This window comes from Camelina sativa, chromosome 7 (genome assembly GCF_000633955.1).
Source record: "Camelina sativa cultivar DH55 chromosome 7, Cs, whole genome shotgun sequence".
NCBI classification, from domain to species: domain Eukaryota; kingdom Viridiplantae; phylum Streptophyta; class Magnoliopsida; order Brassicales; family Brassicaceae; genus Camelina; species Camelina sativa.
Genome location: NC_025691.1, coordinates 13775608 through 13794368, shown reverse-complemented (window position 1 = coordinate 13794368; position 18761 = coordinate 13775608). Strand labels below are relative to the sequence as shown.

General features: G+C 36.0%; 1 long non-coding RNA gene across 2 annotated transcripts; it reads right to left on the bottom strand.

The window, feature by feature from the left end:
* On the bottom strand, positions 297–2041 carry LOC104701129. 2 transcript variants are annotated; one of them, XR_753754.2, is made up of 4 exons: positions 1765–2041; positions 1612–1663; positions 1291–1501; positions 297–1202 (listed from the first exon to the last, which is right to left on the bottom strand). It is a non-coding gene; the product is annotated as an uncharacterized LOC104701129 (long non-coding RNA). The 2 variants fall into 2 exon arrangements; XR_002032572.1 differs by having other exon boundaries at positions 1760–2039.

The window sequence follows — 18761 nt, the reverse complement described above, 5'->3', positions numbered from 1 at the left end:
GTTATATTAGACGTGTATCCAAACATCATCTTCTTCTTAAACCTGTACAAGAGCAAATCTTCTAATAAATTGTAATCTTCTTGCGTATCATAACAATCAGTTAAATGAAATCAATTTATTAACTGCATATATTTTCTGTTAATCACAATTATTCTCATTTCTAACAATCACAACTACCCTTTTGAATTGATTGCCTTTTGTTCTTCGTAATTAAATATGCTATAAACTAAAAACAGAAACAGTTGGATTGAATCTCTAATCTTACTATGCAGTTTTATATCAAACCCACAATCAAATCACAAACAGAATATATTACATTGATTGCATCAAATATTCTACCTTTCACCCAAAGCTACGAAGAACAACTGTTATAAAAACCATAAAATACACCGTAAATCATAAAACTCATCAAACATTCATACAAACATAGTAGAAATTCACTTTTTTATCGCAGTCATGGTGACCACCAATGGTTTTACACATGTTTCCGAGCTCAAAGCCTTCAAAAAACCTGGAAGATAAGAGTCAAGATCGTCCATACATGGAAGCAATATACAACATACACTGGTGAGACAATAGAGATGATATTGTCTTATTCTGCAGTAAGTTTCTATCATTTTCCCTAAAACTTATACCATACACATTTGTGAAGGTAACTATTATTGATTAACTATTTGTGTATTATTTAAATCTATATTATTTTCTAAGCTCTGTTTTCGAAAACATAATTTGAATTGTGTTATAAAAACAGGATGTTTTCAAATGATGTGAAGACTGTCGAGGATGTTGAAGTGGTGGAACTAAATGAGTGAAAGAGTTTCATGGATTGGTATGGTTCTAAGCAAACGTTTTGTTTTTAAAACTTAGATGCTGTTGTAATAATTTATTATGGTTTTTTTTGTGTTTGAACTAAACCTACTGTCTCATCCGTAGGTTTATTCTCAAACTTTTTTCCATACCATTGATAACTTTTATTTAATATAATTTATAAATACAGACTTTGGTAAACTTTTATAAATTGGTAACATAAACTATTTAATTTATGTAACTAATAAATATTTCTAGGAGAAAATAATTTTGTTGAATTAAAACTTGATAGTACTTACCTGGATAGTACTTACCAGGATAGTGTATATAATTCCTCATTACTATACGTCCCATTTTGTAAGGTAGTTGAAACTTTGGCCAAAACCAGAATTACCCTGACAAGTAAACAAATTTCTCATTTGTTTTGTTAAACGAAAATTAACACTACAGCCGGTGTTCAACCAAATTTATTAGCTTTCTTACCTTTCATTTGAAATTTTTTTGTAAACCCAGTATGTTCATACCCCTCCTTCAATCCAATTGTCGAATTATAATAGCGTCTAATTCAAGAAAATTTTATCCTAAACAGACAAAACATAACTATTAGAGTTTCGAATTCATCAGAGTTGATGGATAAACAATATTCGAAAGGGTTTTTTTTGCTTATCTTTCATTTAGGCTTGATGGGGTTATCCTGTTTCGTGATAACAAATCAAGAAAGAAACATAAAATTAAATATCAATCATAATATTGATTCCATTTCAATAACAAATACAAAATTTAAAATTGGAAATAGATTCAAACTTGTAGAAGAAGATCCATATTCGATTCAATCCATTTGGAATCCAGATCGACGCTATATGTATAGGAAATAGAACAAGAAAATTAGAAATCTACATCGAATCTTCCTAATTGAAAAGGCGAATATATAAATAAAAGGTCGATCTATTACCTTACTTTTCCTTTGAAATCGAAATCAGAGAAATACAAAAAGACAGCTGATCAGATTAATCGAGAATAAATCCGATCATGTTGCTTTAACGTGGGATTCCGATCGAGAATATCATTGCCTCGGAGATATCCGATATGGATTATTAGGTGTCTTGATTCCATTTTTGCTCGATCAGACAAAACTCAGTAATTTTTTTTCTCAAACCGACAAAACACTCTGTATATCGTTTGACTGTTTGTATTTTGTTGTCTCTTTGTTTTCCCGGATACATCTTTACGAAGATAATATTCTTAATGGGCCAATATCGGATTTAAATAAATCCTACTGATCCAATTAATAAAAGTTTTCATCTTATGGCCCATTAAAATCTAAAATACAATTTGATGATATTTATGTATAGGTTATTAAATGATACGAAATAAATGTTTTGTTGTGACAAGGGAAGGTATTGGTTTAGGATTTAGAAAAAATTTTAATAACTTTAAAAGTTAGGTAAAATATGTTGTTATTCAATCAAGACTTTTAAAAACTCTTTAAAAATTTGGTGTTATTGGTTGTAGATTTGTAAAAAGTTATCTAAAATCTTGATAAATCTAGTGTTATTGGATTAAGAGTTTTATAAAGTCATTAAAAGTTTTATGTTGTTCAAGTAAAACAAAAGAATCTTGGATTGTTAATGAATTCAAATTTTATGTTATTGGTTTAGGATTTTATATCATTTCCTTCATAACAAAAGTCATGAAAACTCTTTCATCAAATAGAAAGATTTTACAAGATTAAAAAAAACAAATCATCAAGATTTTAAAAAACTTCCTAAACAATCTCTTTAGAATCGTTCATTTTTAACTTTCAATTTTCTATAATTTTAACAATCAGCAAGAACATAAAATCATTAAAATTCTTTGTAAATCCTAAACCAATTGAGGGTTATCAACGATAAGAAACCTATCGAGTCATAAAAAAAAAAAAAAAAAATCAAGTCGATGAAAACCCAAAAAATTGATTACATGTGTATACTGCTTCTTCAAGAAAAGATAAAACTGACGTTGTATTCTGCACCACCACTTTTTCAAAGGAATGCAAAATCAATCAAGGAATGGAAGAGAACCTACAAAATGTTTAAAGAGATAAATTTACAATTTACCCAAGAAATTCTGGTCGGTAATCTGAAAAACTCATAAGAAATCGCTTTCTAAAATTGAACTAGATTCAGAGGACTAACCAGTCTTCGTGATGAGATGAGACAAATCAGAGGAGGAGATTGGTTAAGGTACAAATTTTGAGGCTACGGAGGAGGAAGAGAGGAGGCGGAGGAAAAAAAGAAAAAAGAGGGACAAATGAATTTTACGATGAGATTAGGTTACAATTCTGTTTGGGTAATTTTTTTTCCCCAACACAAAATATAATAAATCTTATATTATAATCATATAAATTATATGACTCATTAGCATGTTACCGATGTAGGAAATTTGTTTTCCGCTGATCATATTTAATTGTTTTGTCTATTAAATTATAAATTAAATTAAACATTAAAATAATAAATTATGTTTTAACCAAAATATTTTTTGCGATGTATCGCAGGTTTATTAGTATCTATATTTTGGCTTATCAAAAAAATCAAAACTCGCTTAACAGATGCGACTAAGGGTTTTTAGTTTATATGATATTATCATGATGGTTCACAAATCCAAAGGTTTTTATTAAATATAACAGATTTATGAGTTATTCCTATTTTTTGGAAAATATTTAACAACTAATTACAAAAGTATCTTAGATATAGTATTAACATGTTATATAGTTTAAAATATAAGTAAACTAATTTTCAAAAATTTAAGCTTCTCTACGAATTTTTTTTTTATGTTTAAAATTATTTATTATTAATATTAGTTTTTTTCTTTAAATATATTTTATAAAATATAAGAGTGATACTGTTCAAACAAATTAAGAGATAGTGATTTAGTAAAACGTCACTAATCATATAAAGTCAAGCATGGCAGATGCGGATATGCTATATAATTTATAAAATATGTTGCAAGACGAATGCAACATGACAGGTTTGAACAATTACACCAACACGAAAACTATTTTATTTGCTATATTTGGTTAATTTTGGTTAGTTACGGTTATCTATTAATAACCAAACTAAACCAAAACTTCCAAAATATATGAATATTTATTATATTACTCTATATACAAACCAACCGAAACCAAATGAAAGCCTAATTTTGGTAACTGAATGTCCAAGCCTAATTTTTACTACATCTGGGCGTTCGGGTACCGTTCGAGTTCGGATCGAATATTTTGGATTTTCGGGTTTAGAGATATAGGATCCGTTTGGGTATTTCTATACTTTGGGTTTGGATCAGGTATATTTGGATATCTGTTTGGATTCTGGTTTTGATCGGGTTTGGGTTCGAGTTTTTAGATTTAGAGATTTGGAACCCGTTGGGATATTCTAAAATTTTGAATACAGTTCGAATCAGATTTGTCGGATTGGCTTCGGATCAGATTTTTGGACCCAGATATTTTGCCCAGGCCTAATTTTAACTCTAAATTCGAGTATTTTGTTTTAAAAAAAGGTAATCGTAACTAATTGGAAAACAGGTTACGGTCGAACAAAAATCGATATTATAATCATGTCTTCAATTCAAGTATGTGGAACTATTTACTCCTGTAAATCTCGCGAAACGGGTTTTTCTAAGGTCAAAAGATTTTAAACTCGACCGGTATAACGTGTTGGGGTTTATCCTTTTTATATCTCTATTTAGGTTATTCTGCTTGACGATGTTTTAATTCATTTTCCTGATTATTTTTCCCGTTGGATAGTTTATAAGTATGATAGAAATTTAAATGGTCAATTTGGTTAACAACTCATTCGGATTCATCGTTATGTCTGTCCAAGTTCCATGTGAAATCCGTCTTATTTCAAACATTCGCAAACTATATTGAAATCAAACCAATATAAATTTGGATTATACATACTATACTAAAATTAGAATATAAAGCTACTATAAAACTCATGTGTTATAAATCAAAACACCTAAGTGCATATCCAAAATCTTGAAAAAAGTATTTAGAAAAACATCTGCACGTACGTGCGGGTCCGATCCCTAGTAAAGACTTAAGAATTATCTCAACGATTATGTTGGTGAAAAATGTTACCGCTTTACTCTCCATTTATTTTATTTATTACTCTCTTTAACCTAATTACTATATTAACTTTTTCTCTTGACGACTTGACCTAAGTCTTTTTCTCTTCCTCCCACTTTCTCTCCTTCCTTTCCTGCCACTAGAGCTGTCAAACCATTGAACGAGTCTATTTAGACATTTTTTTTAAAATGGGCAGAAATTAGACAGTCCCAAATGGACAATGGTCCAAAATGTGTTCATACCCACTAAGACCATGTCCAAATGGACAACCCACTTTTATTTTTGTTGTTTTTCATCTATTATGTATGAGTTTTATTTTTGTTATTTTTTTTCTTATAAAATCTGAATCTTATTTTTGTTACTTTTCACTTATAAAATCTGATTTTTTTTTGTTCAACCATAAAATCGGATTTTTTTTTGTTCAACCATAAAATCTGATTTTTGTTTTTGTTATTTTCTTTAACAAAATCTAATTTTTTTTTGTTATTTTTCACTTATAAAATCTACTAAATTTGGTTATGTATTGTTCTTTGATTCTTCCATTGTTCTTAGATTATGGAAAATTTTTTAGCCTTTAAGAAACAAGAAACAAATGGAGACTATATATGATTGGGGATTTTGCATAAAATAAAATCAACAACACATAACTATTAAAATCAAGTAGTCAACAACACAAAACTATTTAGTAGCAAAGTCAACAATACATAACCAAATTTAGTAGCAAAGTCAACAATACAAAGCCAAACTTAAGTAGCAACAATTGTTCCTTCCTCCTCCACAAACTTGAACTCATCACCTACAATATTCAAAACAAAATCAGAACTCATCACCTATAAATTCATCAACTACAAATACAATATGCAAAAAAACGTAGAATTTTTACGAATTTTTTGACATCCCCTAAACCAATTTCTTGCACATATCAAAGCTTGGACATTTGTTGGTTATAGACAACTCCTATACTTGTTGAGAACACGGCTACCAATGCTAAAGGATGATTCTGATGCAACCGTTGTGATTGGAATACTTAAGACATCAAAGATCAATCATCTATCTCCCTAATCTACCTAGCCCAAAGTTCTAAAAGATCTACTCACTCATGGTTATGATCACACAAAGGTAGAGGTTTGATCTTTGTGAAATCATAATTAGAGATTGTAGAATAGGAGATTTGAATAAGAAATTGCTATTAAAAATTTAGAAGTACTCAATCATTCAAGAAACCAAGAGTAAACAAGCTTAAGAACCCTAAGTGGCTACTAAACAAAAGATAAGATAAGAGATAAGTCTCCCCTTAATAGGGTTAGAGTATTTATAGGAAAACAGAAAAGGACCTAGGTCAACCCAAAACATACTGGGTCAAACCCGGATTAAAACTAAAACAAGTGTGGTGTTGGCTCCAGCGGCCATGGTTTGGCCGCTGGTGGTGGCGATCTTCCTCTTACTGAACTCCATAGGCCAGCTCTTGACCGATTGGGATGGTCGTTGGTACTGACGATCAAATGCATCTCCTCTTCACTCGGCCACCGTTTGGCTGCTGCTCTTGGCCGCTGCTCCTGGCAATCAATGCACGCCTACTCTTCCATCAGCCGGTGCTTGGCCGCTTGTCCTGACCGATGATGGTCGTGTATGCTTCCTTATCCCTTGTCACTTCTCCAATTCCACTTCTCTTTGCTTCTTTGCACCAAAACAAGTCCAAATGCTCCAAATGTGTTGAGATTACTCCATGAACCTGAGAGATAACACACTAGATGAAAATGCTCCTAAAGCAACCTAAAATGACAAGATTATACAACGAAACTATGCAAAAACAAGGCTTAAAACCCAACAAAAACACAAGATATCAGTTAGTAAATCCTAAAAATAAAAATAAAAATAACTAAATCCTACCAGTGGGTGGTCTCCCACTCAGCGATTGTTTTAAGTCATTAGCTTGAGTTGGCAGCGGATTAGGTAGAAGGTGCATCATCCAAACGCACAATGTGTCCGTCTGGTATCCCGGCGTTAGCCCAATAATGGTTCACTCTCTGTCCCTTAACAATAAACTTCTCTCCCTTGGAGTTTAGCAGCACAATAGCTCCATAAGGGCAGACTTCTTGGATAGTGAATGGTCCGGACCAGCGAGAACGAAGCTTACCTGGAAACAGCTTCAAGCGAGAGTTATACAGAAGTACTTGATTATTAGGCTCCAAATTTCTGGAGATGATCTTCTTATCATGATAAGCCTTGGTTCTCTCCTTGTATAGCTTAGAGTTCTCAAATGCATGATGTATAAACTCATCCAGCTCATTCAGCTGAACCAACCTTCTCTCTGAAGCTGTCTTGGCTTCAAAATTCAGCAATTTAACAGCTCAGGCTGCTTTGTGCTCTAACTCCACTGGAAGATGACATGTTTTCCCATAAAGCAGATGAAAAGGTGTAGTGCCAAGTGGTGTCTTATATGCAGTCCGATATGCCCAAAGTGAATCATCTAACTTGGCTGCCTGATCATTTCTTGTAACACCCACTGTCTTCTCAAGGATTTCTTTGATTTGGCGGTTAGAAACCTCAACTTGACCACTAGTCTGGGGATGATATGGGGTGGCTACTCTATGTTGAACTCCATACTTCTTCAACAACTTATCAAACACTTTATTAATAAAGTGCTTACCTCCATCACTGATAATAATCCGAGGCACTCCGCACCGTGGAAAGATAATGGTCTTAAACAGCTTAAGAACAACAACAGAATCATTCTTGGGACTTGCAATAGCTTCCACCCACTTGGAGACATATTCAACAGCAACCAGGATGTAGTTGTTAAAACGGTCCCATAAAGTCAATGCCCCAACAATCAAACACTTCAACCTCAAGAATGAAGTTTTGTGGAATCGCATGCCGTTTGCTGATTTGACCCTTCCGCTGACAGGCATCGTATCTTGAGACAAACTCATGAGCGTCTTTGAACATTGTTGGCCACCAAAAGCCTGCTTGGAGAACTTTGGAAACTGTCTTGAATGTAGCAAAATGTTCGGCATAGTCAGATCCATGACAATGAAACAAAACGTCAGGTACCTCACTTTCTACTAAACATCTTCTGTAAACTCCATCACTGCAATGCTTATACAAGTAAGGTTCATCCCAATAGTATCTCGTAAGATCTCTCAAGAATTTCTTCTTAGCATACCCTGTAAACTTGTCTGGGTCCACCTCTGCAGCAAGCTAATTTGCGATATCAGCATAGCACGGTTGATCAGAAGTAGTTACAGCAGCCACGTCGTCATCAAACGCATAACCCGATGATTCTTGAACCAAGCGTCGATCGATGCTTAATGATGAATCGGTCGATGCAATCGCCAAGTCCTGTTCGTATCGAGATTCAGCATTGATCGATGCACCAGCTGAGTCGATCGATGCATTGCCACGAGTCTGCAAAACTTCCCGAGACAATGTAGCTTGAGAACCAATTTCAACAAAGTAGACATTCTCCTCTGGCAGTGAATCATGAATTGGAACATCATCTTCTATCTTAATCCTTGATAAATGATCAACTACTCCATTCTCTATCCCTTTCTTGTCCTTAACCTCAATGTCAAATTCTTGAAGAAGAAGAATCCATCTTAATAACCTTGGCTTGGCATCCTTTTTCTACATCAAGTATTTGAGTGCAGCATGATATGTATGAACTATTACCTTTGATCCAACCATATAAGAACGAAACTTCTCAAAAGCAAACACTACTGCTAGCAGCTCCTTCTCCGTTGTTGCATAATTCTTTTGAGCATCATCAAGTGTTCTACTAGCATAGTAAATAACATGAAGTTTCTTATCCTTCCTCTGTCCTAGCACTACTCCCACTGCAAAATCGCTGGCATCAGACATTACCTCAAAAGGAAAATCCCAATCTGGTGGTTGAACAATTGGAGCACTCACTAACTCTTGCTTAATCCGTTCAAAAGCTAAACGACATTCATCAGTAAACTAAAACTTGACATCCTTGCATAATAGAGCTGAAAGTGGTCTAACTATCTTATTGAAATCCTTGATGAAGAGTCTGTAGAACCCTGCATGTCCAAGAAAACTCCTGACCAGCCTCACATTATCTGGTGGTTGAAGACCTGTCATCAGTTATATCTTAGCGCGGTCAACTTCAATACCAGCTTCTGAAACCCTGTGACCAAGCACTATACCATCTCTAACCATAAAATGGCACTTCTCCTAATCAAGAACTAAGTGCTTCTCTTCACATCTAGCTAGCACTTTGCAGAGATTATCCAAACAGCTCTTGAATGCAGAGATTATCCTGTCACGCGGGTGACCCGGGTTCGGTCCTCAGCAACGACGCAAAAATTTGATATGGTCAAATTGTAATACCCTAATGGTACTAACAACCTTGCAGTTGTAATACTCTAGGGGTCGAATCCACAGAGACTCTAGATCACACAATAATCTAATTAATCTTTTAGTTATGCTAAATCAAAATATTAATTTAAAAACGATGCAGAAACAAAATTAAAAAGTGTTGTAAATTCAAAAGATCAAATAGCTAGGCCTAGGGAATTTCTCAGGAAATCACAGATTATTAAATCAATAAATTAATAGGATTCAAGCAATTTAAATTAGATCTAGAACTCTAAACTCTTTTGTAAAATATATCAGTTCTCACTGCAAATATTATCTTAATTTAAAACCAGAAAATTCAAATCTCTTTGTAAAATTCAAAGTTAAAAATCAGCTTTAAAAACAAGTTTAGATTCTTCACAAAATTAGTAAATCAAATCTCTTTGCAGGAAATAATTTTGCTCATCAAAAGTTTTTATCAGGAAAATCAATTATACTCTCATATCAATTTATTTTCCTAGATTATTAATTCTATGTGACCAATCAGGAATTAATATGAAGAACAACCTAAGATGAAGATCACAGAAGATAATGAATCCTAAAAATAACAGATCTAATAAACCATAAAAACCCTATGAAAAACCTTAAACCTAACAAGCAGGCTACTCAGACATATTCAATGAAGAACAAAACATCTTTTCTGAATAATAAGCAATTCAAATTAAGAAGTAAGAAGGGAGTTCAAGAATCTTCTCTCTACAGATGAAATCAGATCTATCTCTCCCAAAGCTCTCAATATCTCTTCTTTCAGTAAGGTTGCAGAATAAAACTCTCTCTAGAGAAAAACTAAGGTCTTAACAATGACCATAAAAATCCTAAATATACTCTAAAACACGTCTTGGGCCTTAATTGCAAATAAGGGAAACTTGGGCTTGTAAATCTTCTAAAGCTTGTGAGAAAACATCTGATTGGCTTGTGGCAGCTACATCGATCGATGCAGAGGTAGCATCGGTCGATGCATACTCTTGAACTTGTCTCCCACCTTCGTTGATCAGCATTAATGCTTTGATTATGCTCCAAATCATCCTTTTTTGCTCTTTTGTGTTCCATCCGTGCCAATGAGTACATAAACCTATAAAGACTCAAAAACAACCTAGAAAGCAAATCAAAAGACTCAAAAAGTACACTTATACCATGGTTAAAAACCACAAAAACCATGATATATCAGTGACGATCCGAGAATGAGACGGTATAGCTCGAGGACGACGGTCTAAGAGTGCAGGCGGTGCAGTTCGAGGGTTGCGACCTGAGAATGTATGAGTGAGAGAGCAAACAATGTCTAGAACGTGGGTATGAGCATAGTGACTGGATGTAGACCTTGGAGGTCGAGAGTGATCTCGTGATTTTTGTGTTGTGCTGACTAGTGAGGTCAAGGTTGTGTGAGCCGTTGGGACACGTGGATGTGTGGACTGTTGCAGCAGTTGCACGGGAAGCCTTGTTGGATGTGTTCAGTCCGGTCGGAGGATGTGCAGGACGTGGTGACGGTTGCATGATAGTCCTTGATGGATGGACGATATTGCGGGATTCGAGGACGAATCCTAGTTGGTGGGGAAGAATTGTAACATCCGCGAACCGGAATCCCGGTTTAAGGGATGCATCGGTCGATGCGCTATGTGCATCGGTCGATGCAAGGTCGGTTTTATGCAGACGAGTTTAAGTAAAACATTGCATTTCGGGTTAGGAAAACCCTATAAAACGTGTATAAAAGGGGTTTGTTGTGTTGTGGCCGAGGTTTGGCCATTTTTTGGAGAAAAGAAGAGAGGAAAGAGTTTTTGAGTGTTCTTGAGTGTTCTTGAGGTTCTTGGGTGTTGTTCCTGTAGAGATCTGTAGCTGGGATCGTTGTAGGAGCTTCCTAGGAGCGTTGTTTTGCTTGTTTGAGGTTCAAAATCTTCTTAGAAAAGGTAAGTGCATGACCATGGCTTATCGAAGCTGGAGATTTCTCTGATCTGCTTGTTTATGTGTTGTTTGGCTTGTTAGAATGTTATTTGGGACGTAGGGAAGCTTTCTTGGGGCTTGGATTCGAGTTTTGTGGTTGTAGAAACGAAGATCCGGCGAGAATCTTGGGAAAACGATGCTCGGCATGTGCATCGGTCGATGCATTTCGTGCGTCAGTAGATGCAAATGCGAGAACGGCGCGTTAAACGTAAGGTTTTCATGCTATATCGAGCATACGTCGGTCGATGCAGTGTGTGTGTCGGTCGATGCAAGCTTGTGTTGGTCGATGCAACCCCAGTTGGTGTCATTCGATGCATGGTTGGTGTTGGTCGATGCAGAGTCCTGGTTTGTTATTGTTGGTTGTTGATTGTTGGTTGATGGTTAGAGATGTCTCTATTGCTTGTGTGTATAGTCCATTAGATGGGAAGATTGCCTTAATGAGTGTTTATAAAATACTCATGCATCTCAATTTGTGTTTGTGGTGCAATTAAAGGCAAGGTGTGATCGTGGAATCATCAAGGCAATGAGGAGGAGGATGATCTATGGTCTCATTTGTGTGTTGTTGCTTATAATATTTATGTTGGAACCTTGGTAAGAGTTATGTTAGGTGGCTGGATAGAATGGTTAGGAATGTTATTGTTTTGATGATGTATTGGTTTGTATTATTGATATGTTTCCGCTGTGCATAATGGTTGTTGGTTTAATGTTGAGTTGCGGTTTGGGTTGATTTAATTAAATAGTATGGGATGCTTAGTTATATATTATCTTTATTAAAAAAAAGGTTCGGGTTGTTTCAGATAGATCAGAGCTTTTTTTCTAGACTTGACACTCTTTCTCTGATCCCTATTCCCATATTTTTAAGAATCTCGCTTACTTCAATATATTAATTTATTTCATCTACCCAGATCTATTCCTTTTTAATAAAAGTTGAAGAGAAAAAATTATCTATTCTTATCTCAATTAAACCAATTTCTTGTAGGGAAGTTCTTCGAATTGATTGGGTTCCTTTTTTCTTTCAATCTTTATTTGGATTTTCCTATGAATCTTAGGGTTTTGGTATCTAGATCTTGGTTTTGTTTTGTAATTTTTTTTAATTATTTTGTTGACTATTTATTGAATTTGTGTTTTCTTATTTGTTGCAGAAAGCTTTGGAAGTCTTATGCTTGTTTTTGATTCTCTAAGAAGCTAAGTTGTTTCTTTCATCAATCTTAAAGTTAAATTACTCCAGTTTATCTTAATTTCAAGCTCTAATCTCTTAGATCTTCTGTTTTATTCTAGTTTTGTCGTCTTTTTTTTTTTGTATTTTTCAGATTTTGACGGTTTCATATATGAAAAAAAACCACAAATAAAAAAACTTCGGTAGAAGAGGAATCAGAGAGTGAAGGAAAGAATCTGTATTGTATATAGATAATCGTATATGTATATGTGTATGTATATGTTTGTGTATATGTTTATTTGTAATACTGAATGATGTTTTTTTTAATAAATAATTTAAGTTGCCACAAACAATTTTTATATATCCATGACAAAAATAACCACAAAAAAACACAAATATAAATGTTATAGATACGATTTGTTTTGTTGCAAGTTGTGGTTATTTGCCACAAAATCTGTTGTGGTAAATCTGTGGCTAATTTTCCGGGAATAGCCACAACGAGAAATTAGCTACAACGTTATAGCCATAAAATTTTGTTGTGGCTTTCCGATGCTATTAGGATAATAGCCATAAAATATGGGTTATAGTGACAAATTTTGTTGTGGCTTTGGACAAGTTTTTTTGTAGTGTATAGACTTTAATTATCAGTTTATGCATTGCTTTAAACTCGTAGATACTACATATTTGAATTATTTTTTTTCTTTTTATCACTCTTGTTGATCCAAGTAACTGGTTTCATCATTAAATCAGTTTCTCCTACCTATAACAAACTTTTCTATCAAGCCATGTTTATTCTTGGGTGTGAGGCCTATTTTAGGATTGAGCTTGGTAGAAAGTGTTAAGTTTGAACTGACAGGAATAAAGCCTTGTGTAGTTCTAGTTTGCATTTTTCAAACTAGATAGGACTAGGTGGTTTAATTTGTGGGTTTGGGACTTGGTTTGTTTGAAAAATAAAAGGAAAGAGGGAAAAGAAAAAGAAAAGGTTAAATTCTTTAGAAGAGAAGTGTTTTTAAATAAATTTAAGCTCTAAGTGAAAGAATGGGGTGGTATAAAAGTTTTAAATAAGGTTCTGGTCAAAGAAAAGAAAGAAAGAAAAAAAGAGTCTTGTTATGACTTGGGAAACAAGTAAAAAAGAGAACCTTAGTTTTTAAGAAAAGAAACATCCATTCCACTAGAGAAATCAAGTAAGAAACCTATCTGAAGACTTAAAAACAAAAAAGAAAAAGGGTAAAAGAGAAGAGATGAAGATAAAGGGTAAAACTAGGAGATTTTAGGGTTAGAATGTTAGGATCAAACACTTTGGGTAGACAAGGTTCTGTTCTTGTATGTGTCTAAGTGTTCTTACCTTTAGCCTTCTTCTAATGCTCAATCCAATTTTTGTGAGAGAAACCTTGTATTTGATAAGTCCCACTCTAAAAGAGAGACCATCTTTGTCTCTATGCCTTTATTACCAAGCCAAATGAGTTTAAACATTGCATAATCTAATTCATGTTCTTGTTTAATGAATGTTAAAGGTAATGATTGATTTGAATGCATTTGGATGTCTAAGGTTTGAATCAGTTAGGGTTGTGAAAGGCTTATCTAAATCTTTAAGTATAGCTCATTCACCTGGCATCATGGTATTAGTAACTTGGACATTGATTCTAGCTATTCTATTAACAGGTTTTAGGTTCCGAGATCCCACTTTCAAACCTCACTACCTACTTATGTCTTGTATATTTGCTTCAGGGCAAACAAAGACTAAGTTTGGGAGAGTTGATATGCATATATTTTACCATGTTTCACCATTGTTTATTTACACCTTTAGCATGATTTACTAGCTAGTTTTGTCATTATTGTGTAGTTTAAGGTCTATTTATGCATTAGATTAGGATTTGCATTGTTTCATGTTTAAACAGGTGATTTGGACCCCAAGGAGCATGAAAATGAGCTGAAGAGGAGTAGAGTGCAACCAGTGAAGCAGAAAAAGGCTGAAACAAGAAGAAATCAAAGGTTTAGAGGCCACTCAACCACCACACCCGAAGACACTCGACCGTGTGCTGTTCAGGGACTCAACCAGTGAAGAAACAGAAGAAATACAACTCGACCATAGCCACTTGACCGTACATGGTCGAGCACATCAAGCCGCCTCTCTATTTTGTCTGTTAGCTAATTTAGGGCTTCTCTCTTATCCTATAAATATCTCTTGTACCCCATGGCCTCCCAAAACTCAGGATAGGTCATAAAACACATTAGCAGCCACCAAAAACCTAGCTTTTACCCTTTTTTGGGTTTTTAGCATTGGTTTACATCATTTGCCACTTTTGTTCTTGGTTTTCTCTAGATTTTCATACTTTGTAAGTTCCATAACTTTCTGGGTATTGAGAATCTGAGTTTGTTTATTTATATAAAGTTATAGATCTTTATCTCATATTTCTCATCATGTTAGTTTCATTAATTTATGGGTTTAAGTTTATCATTATCATGTTTTGTTCATCTGAGTAGTGAGCTAGGATTATAGAGATGGATTAGGCTGGTTTAGGGTTAAGGCATTTTAGATTGGTCAAGCTTGTTTGCTCATAGATCTCTTCTGGGTTAGATGTCCTCTAAGCTGTTCTTATATCTGAGAGGGTAAGAACAGATCTTAAGCTTCTTTGCATCATACCAATGTTTAGCTTGTTAGATAAAGCTAATACTAGAGATTATCATGCTTAGCCTAAGAGATTAGTTGTCTAAGGTGATTTTTGACAAATAATGATCTGGTTCTTTAAAGCCTGTTTAGTATGGTTTCACAAATGAGAGTTGGGTTAGGATGTTACTAAACTTGATTACTTCTGTCATGAGAGTGGATTAGTAAGTCTTTAAGAACATTTTCTATGGATAGCTCATGTTCATTGAGGTTTGTTGACCAGTTTAGATAGCCACAGTCTGAACACCAGCCCATGAATCCATCTCTAGGAGCCTACTTTGTTATTTGATTATCTGTTATCGCATCTAGTCTTGTTTCATTGCTTTTTAATCCGTTTAAAGTCAAAATAGCTTATGTTCTTCATATTTTATCACTCGACCTAGCCACTCGACCATGCACACGGTTGAGTGCTTGATCGAGCACCATCTGGGTTGCTTAGTTTACATTCCCGTTTCATTTAGTTTACTTTCTGTTTATGTCCTGCATCTTTATAGTTTTTCATTGCTTATATCTAGTTATTGCTACTATTTAACTTAGTCTTTGCTTACTTTATCTTTGTTTACGTTGCATTAATTTTTGTTCTAAGTAATTTACATTCTGCATTTTCATTATTGACATTAGGTTGTTAGTTTAAACTCATAATCATACTTGGCTTAACTTGAATCACTTTTCACATCTTAAATGCTTGCATAATCACCCTTTATGGATTAGCATCTCTTATACTACAACTGCATAAGAGTATTGAAACCTCTTGCATTGTATCTGAGCATCATAGTCGTAGTCTGTTTGTTTGTTATCATACATTCATTCAAAGGTTTACCCATAGAGAAAAGAGTATGTTTCAGGCTCCCAAGTCTTCTCCTCAACACCATCACAGTCCCATAGAACTATCATCAAAGGATCCTTCTTCTTCCGAAGTTCCTTGATTCTCCACTCAAGAACCCTCACTTGTCTCTCTTCCAATGTCATGTTAGGCTAAAGATCCTCAGGAATCTTAGCCAACAACTGATCATCCTTGCGAAGACACTTTCGCAACATAGACACATGGAAAAACCTTGTGGAATACACGCATAACCTCAGATAACTCCAGCCTATATGCTACCCGTCCTACCTGCTCAATCACCCTGAACGGACTTATATACCCTAGACTCAACTTAGTTTCTGTCAATGACTTGTTCGAACCTCGCAACATAGCCATATTGAGGTACACTCTGTCCCCTACCTGAAACTCAAGATCTCTCCTCCTCTTATCGGCATAACTCCTCTGCCGATCCTGAGCTTCCTTCATGTTCAGCTTTAGAACCCGAATCTTCTCCCATGAGCCATTCTAGTACTCGCTTGATAGTTGTTGTTGTAAGCAAACTATACAAAGCTATGTCTTTTAAAGGCTCGACAACCTCTTTTCTTGGGGGGGGGTTGTCGTCGNGGGGGGGGGGGGGGGGAGGGGAGTTGTCGTCGCTTCTGGGAGAGAATGAGAAAGGGTGAGTTTGATGCTGAGAGCAAAGAGAGCCTTAAGAGGGTTAAGAGAAGTAGAAGGGAGATCCATCATCAATATGTGTGGAGAAGGATGTGATTACTTGGTGGTGGATTGAGAGAGACAAGGAGGCTCTCTCCTAGCTATTATCCAGGTAAGTCATGTTGTTTGGTGTTTATTTGATTATGTAATCAATGGCTGTGAACGTTTAGGGGTTTGTTGCGAAAGAGATATTGAACGGAGTCTCTATTCTGCGATTTCTGGGTTGGTGTCGGTCGACACCATTGTGGTATCGGTTGACACCAACACCTACAAACAAACATCAGAACTGGTTCGAGATGGCTACTTTGGAGCAACGTTTGGAGGATGAAACAGAGTCCGATTTGGCTGAAATTTGGTGGGGAGCTTCATGGTGGTACAATCTTCATATCCAACGGTGGATTTGTGAAATGATTGGTCGGTTTATGTTTTAATCAAGTGTTTGTATTATGGTCTGGTATAGATGGTTCAGTGGTAAAGTTGGGATGTCGAGCGACACCAGCATGTTTTTGTGTGTTTGGGTCCTAGGAGGACAGTGGGAGTTAGGTTTGGATGAGGAGAGATTGACGAAAGTGATTCCGTGAGCGTCGGTGTGTGTGTTGGTTTGCAAGTGGTGTGATGGGTGACATTCGACACCAGGTGGAGGTGCCGTTTGACACTAGAGGAGTTGATAGTGAGTTAGAATAATTGTGGGGAAGTGTTGTCTGAGGCTGGACAGAATCAAATATTCCAGCCCACCTCTCTTGTTACTTGGTCGCTTGCGGTGGTTGGTTGTACGACTCAGTAACTAGATGAGGTATTGTTTGGTGTATTTGTGTAAGTTTTTGTAAGAAGCGTTTTCTATGCCGGTTGTCTCGTCAAAATTATGGGATTCCGGTGAGATCATTTTCTGTGGATCCTATGTAAGGATTGAGAATCTGGGTGGAGCGTTTCAGTTTGGTATCAAAGCTTAAACGGTTCTAGGACAGGCTATGTAATAGAAATAGACTTGTCTAGGAAGATAGCTCGGAATTTCTATACAGGGAAAGGTTCCATAAATAGAAAGTTTCTAAAAATAGAAAGTTTTATGAATAGTTAGAATTTGTCTATTTTTCGAAAGAGTGCGTGTGAACATCCAAAGTGGTTGGAATGTTTGGAGTGTGGCCTAGGAGTGGCCAAGGTGGATGTGAGTTTTCGGGAAAGAGTATATGGTGGTTAGTATGACATTGTGACGTTTTACGCGGACATGGGGAGGTAATTCTTGTCGGGAGGTGCTTAGAGACGTCAAGATTTGGTTGCTCTAGGGACGCTGGGTTCCGAACAACTCATAAGGAGATGGTGGTTCTCCTGAGGGGATGGTAGTTTCACTATATACCGATAGCTTGAGGGATGGTGGGCCCTGAGAGAGGCATAGGAGATGGTGGTTCTCCTGGGAGATGGTGGTTCTTCTAAGGGGATGGTAGTTCCCCTGGTACCAAGATCTCGTGGGTGAAGACCCAAGAGTGAGACTGTATGACTCGTGGACGGTGGTTTGAGAGTGAAATCGGTATGGCTTAAAGGTTTTGTCCTGAGAGTGGATGAGTTGGGAGCAAATAATGTTTTGGGTGTGTGACTAAGCATATTTACCGAATATAGATGTCGGGGTTGATGGTGGTTCAATCCCGGGTTTAGTGTTAACCATTAGGGTCAGGACTTTGTTTGACTAGTGGGGTCACGATTCTGTGGACCAATGGGGTCATAATTGTGTGGACCAGTGGGGTCAGGATTGTGTGGACCAGTGGGGTCAGGAATGTGCAGACAGTGGGGTTGGGATGGTGTGGCCCAGTGGGGTCGGGATAATGTGAACCGGTGGGGTCGAATGGTATTGACCGGTTGGGTCGGGATGGTGTTACCCGATGGGGTCAGGATGGAATGACGAGTGGGGTCATGGTGGTTTGGTCCATTGATGTCCTGGTTGCAGCAGACCGGATGGTTTGGTGGTGCAAACCGTTGCGACGCTGGTTGAATGAGTTTTCTGGTCGAGTGGCGGTGTTTTGCATATTCGAGGACGAATCTTTTGTTAGAGGGGGAGAATTATAACATCCCAAACTCAATTTTGGGTGGGTGTCGATTGACACCAAAGAGGTTGTCGGTCGACACCATTAAATTTATGGTCGTTCAGTTTGTTTTGAAATTGCTCGGTTTAACTTAGTTTGGGTTTGGAGAGAAAACCTTAAGTCTT